The 13,076-nt window shown below is 41.2% G+C and overlaps 1 protein-coding gene across 1 annotated transcript in view; it reads left to right on the forward strand.

Moving 5' to 3' along the window:
* The window catches only part of agbl4 (ATP/GTP binding protein-like 4), a 303,975-nt gene that overhangs the window by 172,602 nt on the left and 118,297 nt on the right, over positions 1–13,076 (forward strand). The gene's annotated exons all lie outside the window — the stretch shown is intronic.

Below are 13,076 nucleotides of genomic sequence, written 5' to 3' on the forward strand. Positions count from 1 at the left end.
CCTCAATGTTCCCCTCAAGAGGTTTAGAGTGTATGAATGCTTCATGCTCTTACATGCCAAGTGTGTATCTGAAGTCCTCAATCTCAGTGTACAGCACTCACAGATGTCCTCTATGGTGCATAGAAGAGACGAGATTTATATTCGGTCTGAGACAGTATTTTGGCTTCATCGCTTGGTTGGAGCACTTGGGCACGAGATGCTTAATTACACATGAAGTAGGCAATGTCAACAAAGTGAGTATTTGTAGGGTAAATCAGATCTTTCATGTGGTGTTTCCAACCCTCTTCAGGCCTTTGCTGCTCTCTCCAGTCTGTTGGCCTCTCACCCATCTTTGGACAAGGGCACTAACTCTTCAACCTACCCCAGACTCAGCCCCTCTGACTCGGGCCAACAGCTCAGCACACCTGGGGGGCCTGGATACCCCCGATAATAAACAGCTCTAGCCGAGCCACTGGGCTCCACACGCCTACACAGGCATTTGCCCACCACAAACAAACACCTTGCTCTCATTCATGACAGTTTTTTTCTTCTTCCCTTTCTTCACCGTCCCACTCCACAGTTGCACAAAATACATTGTCTTTTTTCTTTTATTCTATCCTTTTTTTTAACCTGAAGTGAGGAGGGGGAAAAAATGAAGGAAATGATGGGCCCCATTTTTCCTCTACTTTTCTATTCTCTCTCACCTGTCGTAGTCTTGCTCACCCACTGCTGCCTTACCTCAGCCTTTGTGCGCGTGTGTGTGCGTGTGTGTGTGTGTGTGTGTGTGTGTGTGTGTGTGTGTGTGTGTGTGTGTGTGTGTGTGTGTGTGTGTGTCTGCGCGTATGTTTCTCCCCAGTGGTTGAGCGTCAGCCTGACTGTGAGAGAGATGGATGCCAGAGTCCCTTTCTCTCTCCTAAGGCGCCATGTCTCTCCCCTCTCCTCTGCCTGGCTCGTCTGCACCTGCATATTGTGATATAGTGCCTGTGTTCAGCAAGTCGATTGCCTTTAACAGGACTGGGGCACACTGGCCAAATTGAAAGGGATTGTGGCCTGCTTTTCATCAGAGTCACAGCAGAGCAGGGTGCAGGGTCCATAGGGCACAAGGGGGCATGGAGGAGGTATGTGGGGTCTCTTTTTCTGTTGCTCTTTCTCTCCCATGATTTCTCCCTCTTGCACTCTCTCTCTCTTTTGCTCCATCTTTTCGTGTCTCATTGTTTGATGCCATCTGATGGCTGTGGAAACATTTTGCAGGAAATGATTATTCTGTTTCCCGTCAATCCATTTCTCCATTTCCATGCAGGAGTTCCTATTGATAGCAAGGGAGAAAGAAAATCAACAGCAGTCTCAAAGAAAAATGTCTTCATTTTCCATTTGTTTGCCTCATACCTTTGAGACATGTCATATACGTGTGCCTTCTCTTTTCAAGTTTGCCTCTTCAATTCTTTTGTGGAAGACAGAATTTGAAAGGACCCATCTCTTTAATGAAAAAAAATCCTCTGTGTGCGCTTTAATGAGTTAGCAACACTTACATATACTTTCAGCTTGTTATGTCAGTGGAGTGGCAGGCACAGACGTAAATATGCAGCCATACTCGTGAAAGACTACCTGAAAAACTAATGCAATACAGACAAACAAGTTAATAATGATATTGACAAAGCTGAAATGCTGATCATGTCAAAAGGAATTCACTAAATCCTATTAATGCTCTGTTCATTAGGCCCGAACAAATCAATGACTTCAAATGAAGTTCCCAGTGGTGTTTTCTGAGTAGTGTTTGTCAGTTTAAGTACATTTATACTATTTCCTTTTGGTTGTTATATCTCTTTCTTCTGTAGCTGTATCCTGATATGACCTGCTACTGTTATGGAGCCAGTTTCATATAATGTGATCTAATTAAATCAGGGTCTAAGTTCCTGGTATCTTTCTGCTTTAAAGGTTAGCAGTAGCAGGAATTATGCTTTTGTCAGACAACTCAAATGAATCTATTACTTCTGTCTGATCATTTGAAGTTTACTTCAGCCCAATTGTCCATCATGAAGGAAAGAAAATGAATGCATTCACCCCACTGCTTAGGGTAATAGATTGACAATATCGAGACAGATTACTGGTGCCAGTAACACAGGCTAGTGGCTGCATGCTAAGTTCCAAGGGAAAGACATGACTCCAGTGACTGATGGCTTCAAATAGCAGTGGATATCTGCATGAGTGATAGAGATGAGAGTTCTTAGCTCCTTCCTCGCTCCATCCTTTTTCCTCCTCCTTACTTGGTTGCTGTGGAAACGGGCAGGTACATTTGAGGTCCCTGTCACCTATCATTCCCCTAAAGTTGTTCAACTTTAGTGCCCACATGACAGTCTCACGGGGACATGTGAAAGCATGAAAAGAGAAAGCACACCCATGCTCACAGGAACACGTACATCAAGACATACACTCTTACACACACACTGGCAATGTCTTGAGAGAAATCTGCCATCTATTTAGTGTCTTGACCTCAATGTTCAGAGCTTTTTCTATATTGACTTAAGGAATGGCGAAGGGAAAAGAAGGACCAGGGGTGAGAGAGGACAATAGAGAGGGCACTTGAAAAGGCAGTAACCTTTTCCTGCTGGCTGTGTGTCCAATAGAGACTCCCCTTAGTATGCCATTGTGGAGCTGTCAAACTGCCTCCCTATGAATTCAGAGTGATGCTCGAGAGGTACATAACGCCTTGTCTAGGGCTCCTCCAGTGTCCATCTTCATTCATGGATCAATAGTTGTCTTTATTTTGGATTCCTTCTCCTTCCTCCTTTTTTTCCTCTCTCTTTCCTTCCCTCCATTCGTCTTTGACAGGGCAGCCCTAAATGTCTGCTTTAACTAGCTGCTCACAGCCCTCCTCAAAACACATTTACATACACATCAATCACGCTGTCAAAGGTAAAGGCATGACGCCGTGTAAAAACCAGAATTGGATTATGGCCTTGTCTCATCCCTGACACTGACTGCTTGGCTGGCTGACTAGACTGTTGATGCACAAGTTAAACAGCCTGAATTGTTGTTAGCTGGTGTTTTTCTCAGATTGTTTACTGCATGCATTTTACAGTGTGCCAAACAAGGTCTGCGATACCTATTGAAATATCTTTTTCTTTCTTACAGTTAACCTACATTTGTTGTACTTTGCTTGGAAAAATATCCTTCATGTTAGCAATAGTATATTGAGATTATTTTGATCGTACAGTAAATATTTCTTTCTATTTAATTCAGTTAGAGACACTTACATAAAAGAGGTGATCATTTTAAATGCTAATCCGCTATTAACAAACACATGCACAAACTTAGATCTTTAATAACTAAATACCAATACTAAAAACAATTTTAGGCATTTGAGAAAACGACCAGTTGTTTCTGGCGAGAAGAGTCTCAACTGAACATACCAGTCAATGCAATAGACCTTTTTGCGTTGGTTAATGATAAAAAGAACAAATTAAGCAGCAGCATATGGCCCACTGAAAACTTTCATTAAAAAATGTAAAGGTCCTCTGAAGTTAAGTTCAAACGGTAGAGCCTGAGGTTAAGGGCGAGGAAAGTAAGGAGAGGGATGAACGGGTTGATGCAGGAAACCCTCTGTGGATGGGCCTTGGAGACAGCAACATGTATCACCAGGCCCATCATCACGGCTCATTTAAGTGTTTGATCCTCGCAAAGGCGCTCACTCCTCGATGCAGAGTTCATACCACCCAAGGGTGGCGTATCTGTAGCTTATATTGGCAAACACAGTATGGTGAGAAAGAAGCTAAACCCCTGAGGTATTGCCATCTGCTGGAGTATAGCCCCCTTATTCCCTCTCTGAAACGCTGGTAATTAACAAATATTACACCGTATTGTAAATGCTATTTTTGCACTAATGTGTGGGCAGGGTGAAAAACATCACAGGAACTCCATCCTGTTAATTAAAGTGTATTTATGGCAATTAAAGCTTCTGCTTTTGCGGCCTGGGAGAGACTAACTGAAAGAATTCTTAATGTCTGACCCTGAGATATGTATCATTTAACACGTGCTACTGTGAATATCAACACTATCCTCAGTTCAAGTAATATTTTTAACTACTACAGCTGGTTTTAGGTGAACCATGGCGCCGCAGTTTTCACCCTTGAAAGCTAAGAGGGAATAAGTTGGAAAGTCAGTCTACAAGTGGATATAGGCTTAATATGGTGACATAGAAAGTTGGTGGTTTTACACCGTTGTGACAGTTAAATGTGATGATCTGACCTATGTTTTCACTCTGTTCACTGCATTATGCTACGGTCTCATGGCAGGGAGTTTGACCACGAATATTTCACTATCCAATTACCAGGTGAAATTGGCTGTTTAATTTTACAGCCTCAATGAAGGCGCTCTATCAGAATGATGGCCATTCAGTTAGCCCCTAACACCTCCGCAGGCAGCCTCCTCATCAGAAAACTTTCTGTGTGTGTGTGTGTGTGTGTGTATATATATCTGTCTGTGTAGGTGTGTGTTTGCAAAGTGCACTGAAAAAAATCGCTGAAGAAATATAAATCAAGCAAGGTGATGATAACTTTGGTGCTGACACTGTGATCCATCGTCATGCCTCCGCACTGACTGTTTTCATTTTAGCCAGCAGCAGGCTGCGACTGAGAGGCTTTCTACCAAAATATAATTGTTTAGGAGTAATGAGCTGGAAAAAAGGACAGAGAAAAGGCAAAAAGCAAGAGAGATGGGGTGAGAGAGCTTGGAGAGTGACTATTAGATGGAGAGAAAGAATTGAATGCACAACAGTAAACATAACTGACAAACAACAGTAAACATAACTGACAAAACAGGCTACAATTTGGAAGCATGTAATGACGGCCTCCCTCCTTCCAGTACCTCTGTCTGTCCTTGCAGTCCCCCGTTACATCTGCAATTAGCACACATATTGGATTGTGTGGAGATGTAATGCCCCAAGGCTGTGTACTCAGCCCCCACCTGTTCGCGCTATACACCCACGACTACAACCCCCGACATGGAGAGAATTCTCTTGAGAAGTTTGCGGACAACACCATCTTTCATCGGCCAGATTTCAAACATCGATGAGACTGCATATCGGGAGACAATCTTGCAGATTGATGCACAAAGAACAACCTACTGCTCAATGTCACCAAAACCAAGGAGCTGATCATTGACTTTAGGAAGTTCTTATGAACTTTTACTGTACTGACTGGAATCATCACAAACTGGCATAGGAGGTGCACAGACCAGGACAGGAGAGTGATTTAAACCACTCCAAAGATCACCAGAACCCTACCGATCACTGGAACTCTACCGAGCATCAGTGATATATCTGTGACGTACATACAGTCACTTCAGAATCGGAATCAGCTTTATTGCCAGGTGTACACATACGAGGAAACTTTTTCCAAACACAGGAAAAACAAGGGATTTGGAGCCGAACGCAGGGCACTCGGGTGGAGCAGACTAAACAAAAAGTGAACAAGCTTATGTGGTGTAGAGGGTCAAAAACAGAAGAGCAGTCCTAACGCCATGTAAATAAATCCACAGGAGAGCAGGCAAATATCCCAAATCCCAAATAACTCCAATAACACAGGCTCAGGCAAAATCCAAAATAAATCCAGGAAACAGACAAGTTTCTCCTTCAAGTCCATCATGTTATCATGAGTCATTGGCAGCACAAGCTTGATGATTTGCTCTTTTATTGTCTTGTCCTGATGTTTTCCCGAGCAAAGAATATCCTGAAAATCCATTTGTGTTATTATATAGTATTTTCTTGTCACTTGTGTGTGTGCTTTCTGTTTGGCTCTGTAAACATAATGTTTTCAGTTTACTTACCATGTATGCCAATTACAGATATACTAAAATTTTGCAATTGTCCTGCAAGTTAATGTCTTTAATAGCTCAAATCAGTAGACTGAGAATAAGCATTGTGAACGTCCATTACAACAGGATTTCTTTTGTAGCCTGGTAAAGTTCACCATTTTGAAGTTTAGTGTAGAATTACTCCATTCTTGGTTTGACCAGCAGTAGGTCTGCAGTCAAGATCTTCCTTTGATACCCAGAGGAGAAAAGGACAAGTAAGCTTGGAGGAAAATCCTTATCAGACTGGGAAGGAACAGGACATTATGAGGATCTATATATATATATATATATATATATATATGTGTGTGTGTGTGTGTACATACAGTACGCTTTCACATTTCAAATGTTTTTATAATCTATGTTATTCTGTAGCAGAGATGCAGAGATTTTTTTTTGTAAATCAGATGGCTCCAACATGACTTTGACGATGAGCAAGGGCAAGGAAGAGCTACCAGGTTGGTCAGATAACATTGATTTTGATCAAGAATGAGGAAAGAGAAATACAGAGAGAGAGAGAGAGAGAGAGAGAGAGAGAGAAATAGGAGCATGCTGTCTGCAAGACATCAAACTTCCACTCTTCCTCAGATCAAAATTACCACCTTAGATGGGAATGAGAATTTTAATTAGAACTCGGGGCTATCTCATCTCAGAGTGTGTGTGGAGCTAAAAGACTAATTCCTGCCACACACTCCCACATCCCCCACCCCTACCTTCACAGGCCACTTTGTCCGTTATTTAATAGGCTCTTTGTTATCTATCTACTTGGGTTTGCCAGGTACTTAGAGCCCCTCCATTGGAATATTAGGTATTCTGATGAGGCAGGCAGCTGTGTGCTCCACGCAGATGGTGCCTGCTGTAATCAGCACTCTCAAAAGAACGGCTCTCATATCTCCTCCAAACTTATCCTTTTTATGATTACAAAACACAGAGCTGCAAATTGTTATGAACAAGATAGATATATTTACTGGCAGCATAAAATACAGTGGCGCCCAACAATTCAATCCCTTTCAGGTTGATTCGTATTGCTGAGTGCACTCTCTTAGATGAGGACATTTGGTAATAGGGACCATGAATAGCATTCAAATTCACTCTCTCCGAATGGGGTGTTATGTGATATAAGTGGTAGAAGTAGAGACCTTGTAGAAATGCTGTACAGTGGATTCAAACTGTTTGTCAGGGTGGTCAATGACAGAGTCAGGACCTTAGGATAGGCCAGGCACCGGTTGATGAAATCAATTGGTCAAAAAACAAATGTTGAATATCAGCTCTAACACAACCACAAAAATGCTTAACTGTGTTAATGGCCACTTCAAAACATGTAAGTGGAGAATCAGACAGTATTGGTGCTGTCAGTGACGCAAGACATGAAAAACCATCTGGCTTGCAGTTTCTGTCTAGATTATCTCCAGATTTCATTTACACCTCATAATCAGAATGAATAAATTACATTATTATTCTTGCAAATTAAAAAACTGTCTTGTGTGAACCTTGCAGTTAGTTTAATAACAAATTAGGGAACATGGATGATTAAAGCAGGAAATCTGAAGCACTAGGGGGGTTTGTTACTCATGTAAAATATGACATGTATTTATAGCTGGGATCTGGAGCTGTATGTCTTTTAAAAAGGATAGTGGGGACAAGAAGAAGGTGTAGAAGCCTGTTAATGTTGCTTTTATGGATGCCTTGATGTTTTCTCCCCATTCCCAAATCTCACCCTGTTTGTATGTATGTGCATTTCAGTATTCCCAACAGCACAGAAAATAGGTTTGTAAGCGTTGTCAGGTGTAGGCTGGGACCTTATCAATGAAGCAGCTCAGCCTGTAATTAGTGCTATAATCACCTCCCTAATTCAACCACTGCTCAGCATCTCACCCAACTCACTGCACCTCTCTCACCCCCTTCTTTTTCCTGCCTCATACTTTGTTTCCAAACAAACGTTCCTCTCTTATACTGCCTACATCTCTTTCTTAATCCTACTTTTCTTTTCTTTTTTCATTTCTCTCTTTATTTCATCCCTTTCTCCCTCCATCTCTTTCTTCTTCCCAACCTGACACCTCTGTCCTTCACCTGTGTGGAACTCACGCCAAATGAGTGAATTCTTCTCATTAGTAGTGCAATGGGCCAACGTGCCCTGAGGGAGAACAAGCGATCTTAGCACTGAATAGCTCAGCAGAGCTCTGAGGGGCCAATGAGCTGGTTAAGGAGTGATGTTTGATACTAGACTGTTAGTAGGGGGTAGGGAGGTTTATAGTTTCCTACACATTTATGTACAAGAAGGAAACAAACCCCCTTAACTTTAAAGTTACAAAATTGTTTACAGTGTAAATAAAGTACTTAACAGAGTCATTAGAGGGCTTTTACAGTTTCTCTTTCCACTCAACTTTACCGAACTTCGTCAGGGCTACACATTTCCAACAGTTCTCAGTCAGTATCTTTATACAAATAGACCATGGTGCCATATCCATTATAACTTCGCACTTCCTTTTTAAAGGTTTTTTAAAATAGTGTCACAGTGCCTGAGGTGTGCTTAAGTGCAAAGACTAGATGGGGTATATTGAATGCTTTTTCAGTATTTCAGTGGGTGGTTGTGGTGCATAGATAAGATGCTTACCTTTGGTGTGGGAGACAATTGCTATACATGTCTATACATGTCTGAAGCAAAAACTTACAATTGCTCCAGACATGTATAGCAATTGTAAGTTTTGGATAAAAGCGTCAGCTAAATGAATAAATGTAAATTTATAATAGTGGCACAGCCACTGTGGTGGTCCACCCTCCACAAAGTAAAAAATAACTGTACCACTAAGCAGGGCAGAATAACTGCATTACAAAATCGTAGATATAAAACTAACAGGAAAATACTTCTGTTTATAAATGAACCAGGCATACTTCAGGGAAGAGGATAGCATTGTCTGTCATGAGGGTTCATGCTAAGACTTCGATCCAGCAGACTGAGCACATAGAATATAAATAGGAGAAAATAGAGTATGTAATTGACTAAGATAAAGAGAAACCGGTTGGTATATCTGCAGCAAACAACTTGTAATGCTGCACTGCAAATTTTGGTTGAATTTTATAGTTGTGGATTATCTAAATAAATTGGGAGTTGTCACAGACTATGCTTTACTTTCAGTATCCAAAAATGAATACATGCAACACTTTTATTCATTTATTCTTACAAAATTGATTATACTTTAGTATTGTGTTGCCTAAATGCACAGACAACATTGTCTTCTACACTGTGACATTAGATCATCATCTCTGGTTATACACAGTGGCCAGGATTTTAATGTATCCTGAAATATTCATAAATTTAGCTCAAAGAGGAATATCATTTGGCCTTGTCTTTTTGGATTGTTGTATATTACATTGTATTTTTGTAGTGCTGTAGTATATTTGTACTTCTGTATCTCCTAGACAAATCAATCAGCCTCCTCATAGGATAAACCAGACTGGACTTCCCTTCCAGGCCATTACGTGTGTCATGTCTATAAGTGTGCTGCTTTTTAAGTGAAGAACAGTTGATTTGATTTGCCATTGTTCAAGCCTGTCCAACTACACCAGATAACAAGATAGTTTTTCAATATATTGTTGCTGCCCTGGCCTCTTTTTCAGATCGTGCTCCACACAGCAGGGTTTTTCTGTGTGCATCTGTGTTATGAGCTTGCACTTGTGACTCGATTGCAAAGAATAGAGCCCCTAATAATGTCGTCTATTCCCTCATAGTTCTGGCCTTGTTTGATTGATTAATCACACTGCTAAATTGCAAACTACAACAATAATCTTTATTTAAGCAAGCATAAGGCAATTATTCCCATCAATAACATTTCTAAATAATATGCTCCATCATAGTCTGGCCTATAACCTGCTATTGGAACTATTACATTTGGCAAACTGTGTTAAAAGCTTTGACCAGCCACAATAAACTATACAATAATTTCATTGGAATCCAGTATTTAACATGTAGTATCACATGTAAAACATACCATATGTAACTGTATTTTTCTAAGGCTCTAGTAATGGAACAAGACCGATGCTACTGTATGTGTGCATGGGTGTGTCTGCCTGTATGTGCGAGTATGTGTGCATGCATGTGTGGATACTTAAGTTTGTTTATTTGTGTTGGAAAGAGTTTGTGTGTGACTGCCAAAAAATGGCCTGGGGAGATGTATTATTATACAAACACACACAGACCATCATACAGGCGCCATGGGGCCACTTGGCATGTAGCCTTTCTTGCGCTTCTCTGTAATGTGATTTATCTGACTATTGATACCCCAAAACGCCCTACTCTCCCCTCAACCTTCTTGTTAGCCCCCAATCCACCCCACTTCACCCCCACTTCCAATTTCCACACTAACCCAATTAGCATCTCGTCAATAATGCTCAGCATTTCATTTTGCTGCTTTAATTAACAAATTCAATTTGCTTGAAACTGCTGTGAAAACAAATTAAAAGCATGGCAAATTAAAAGCCCTCAGTTCCAGCGGATATAGCTAAGGTGATTACAGATGCGTCAGACGACTGTTTCCTTGTTTGTTTTATCTCAAGAGAGGAAAAGAGACTCCTAAGAGGAGGGGAGATCTTGACTGAGGTGCCAGGGCAGTATAAGGGAGGACAAATTAAGCCTGGCAAAAATCGAGGTGGGGAGAGTTGTGTCGTCGTCTTCCACAGGGAGGCACCATTACCCATTAACAATAAGGATTCTGTCATAGTAGATAAACACCTTATACACAGCACATTGTTTAAAATCACTATTACTAATCATTTATTTTTTACATAATGTTTTAAACAAGTTAATATAACACAGCAATAAAAAAATATTACACCCACCCTCTGAGAGGCTAGCAACACCATAACCCTTAATCCTTCCTTGCAGGTGGTAAGCCCACCGGGAGGCAGCCCCATGTTGTGGAGGGGCTGGCCAACTGATGCGCCCTCCATAGCAGAGGAGGAGGGTGATATTTTTCCCACAGTTAGGGCCACTTTTGTCCTGTTCCTTCTCTTCTTTTTCCTTGGAAGAGCAATGTGGATTCCACCCTGGGGCTAGATGTACAGTAAAAATGATGCATACATCATTTCCCACACATAAACTTGTATTTATAAAAGAAGAATGTGCGCATCCTTCAGACCAGGTGTACACACCGTTTTCTAGGGCCAGATGTGGGTGAAATGATATGGTGGAGAACAAATATAAGGCAGGAGACGTAACTTTATGAGACACAATCTGTGAAATTGCAGTACTTGTTTGCCCTTCTTTTCACTGACAGGTCTCTCTAGTGGTGGAGCAGTCTGAAGTATCGACACACAAACGGGTGATTAAGCGTGTTTCTACATCCATTTATGATGAACTGTGAGAGTGGAAATCAGGCTTGTGCAAATGCATCCAGTTCCACAATGACTGAGATTAATGAAACAGAACCATGCATGCACACGGCTTTATAAATCTGACAAAGAATGTGTGTGCATATTTCTGTTTTCATGCGTACACTCAGTTTTAGTAGTGAATCTACACAAGGTTTTATGCATCTGGCCCCTGGTCGTAGAAAAGCAGACCAGCTATTGAGCTTCACAATCATATTCTTTATGGATGTTTTAAAAGATTTTCATTTTAAAATGTCTGTTAAGTCACTGTACAGCTGAATTAGGTAACACAATGGTAAAATTGAGCCTACGTTCCACACATTAAAAACATTTAACTGGCGAAACACAAGTTGACTTTTATTATGAGGACATTGCAGGAAGTGCGGCATGTCAGTGAGCTTAGAATATAGTTGTCAAAAATAATTCTACAAAACAAGACAGCAGATCAGTTTGAAATATTGCAGCGAGTAATGGCACAAGAAGGAGCAGCCACAGTGAGCTGTTAGATGAAGAGCTGCAGACCACAGGCTGCATACCTCCAACTTCTTAGCTAGGTAACCAACTCCTTGCACGGTCCCCTGCTGTTCACAGGCTCATACCATGTGCAGGATTAAAATCAAATCACGGTTGCTCACAGAATGATGAGAATGAAAAAGGCTAATTACTGCCTGACTTCTTTATTAAAATGACTGGTTTGTTTTGTTGCCCTGTGACTTGTCGTATTAAACTGCACTTGCTGTTACCACCAGTGACTACAGGTGTCGCCAGTTCTACCAGGACTGAAATCTTACATGATTTCCACTGTGTACTTTGGAAGCTGACTGGGAGGCAGCTGGAATGGTGGCCAGCATCTCCGAGTCCGAGCCAGTGGTTCTCTCCAAGAAAACACTAGATATCCCCACTTGGGTTGAGTGTGAGTTGCTACCCAACAGGCAGATTGGTGCAATGTCTGTGGAGTCATGCAGGCATTCTGCTGTCTGAGCCTGAGGGTGAAGTTCTGATTAACCTGTCACTTAACTTCCCAACCTTCATCTATTGTCGCAAGCTTTGGATAGTGACCAGAATAGCAAGATCATGGAAACAAGCAGCAGAAATGAGTTCCACTTACTGCCAAGCATGTTGGGACAGGGTGAGAGATATTAAGAGGGAGCTTTGCATCAGATTTGATCAGGATACTGCTCGGATTGTATCTGGGAAAAGACCCCAGGGCTGGTGCAGTATATGGAATGGTTAACTTATCCTGTCTAGCATAGGAATGCTTTGGGATCCCAAGGCAGTTGGAGCTAGTTGATGTAGCTGTAGAGAAGGATCTGTCTATTTAGTTTACATGACTCCAAACCAGATTAGTGGTTAAAAAAATGGAAATAAATGCATGGATGAACACATGGTAAAAGTTTCAACAAGGTGACCTAAGAGTGTAATAATATCCTGTAATGATTGAAATATCACTTAGTACATTATTAGTCAGAGTATTTATTACAGTATATGACACCCCTCGTAAAGTAATAATCTTAGTTAATGGGATCTTTATCTAGCAACTTATTTTATGAGTGTTTTATAGTGTTATTACTTTCTAAACTTTTGAATGTGCTGCTTTTATTTTGTGTGTCTCCTCCTCCATGTGCCGTCTACCTGTCTTCATTCTGTCTGCCAGCCTGCTTTTCTTGTCTGAATGAAACGTATACCTCGGTTGTTTGGCTGCCTTGAGAAACACAAGATTCCCAGCAATCAGCAGCAGATAGGCGGTGCCACATATTAGATTTAATTCTAGGTGCTACCCGACATCAGACATGTTCTACAGGAGTAGACCAGACATGCTCCAAAACAGCACTACTCAACCTCTTGACCAGCCTAGTTCACCAACACACATACTTAGATAGCTA

This window comes from Micropterus salmoides, unplaced genomic scaffold (assembly GCF_014851395.1).
Source record: "Micropterus salmoides isolate LMB-PRFRI ecotype aquatic unplaced genomic scaffold, ASM1485139v1 Ms_hic_scaffold_13, whole genome shotgun sequence".
In the NCBI taxonomy this organism is placed as follows: Eukaryota; Metazoa; Chordata; class Actinopteri; order Centrarchiformes; family Centrarchidae; genus Micropterus; species Micropterus salmoides.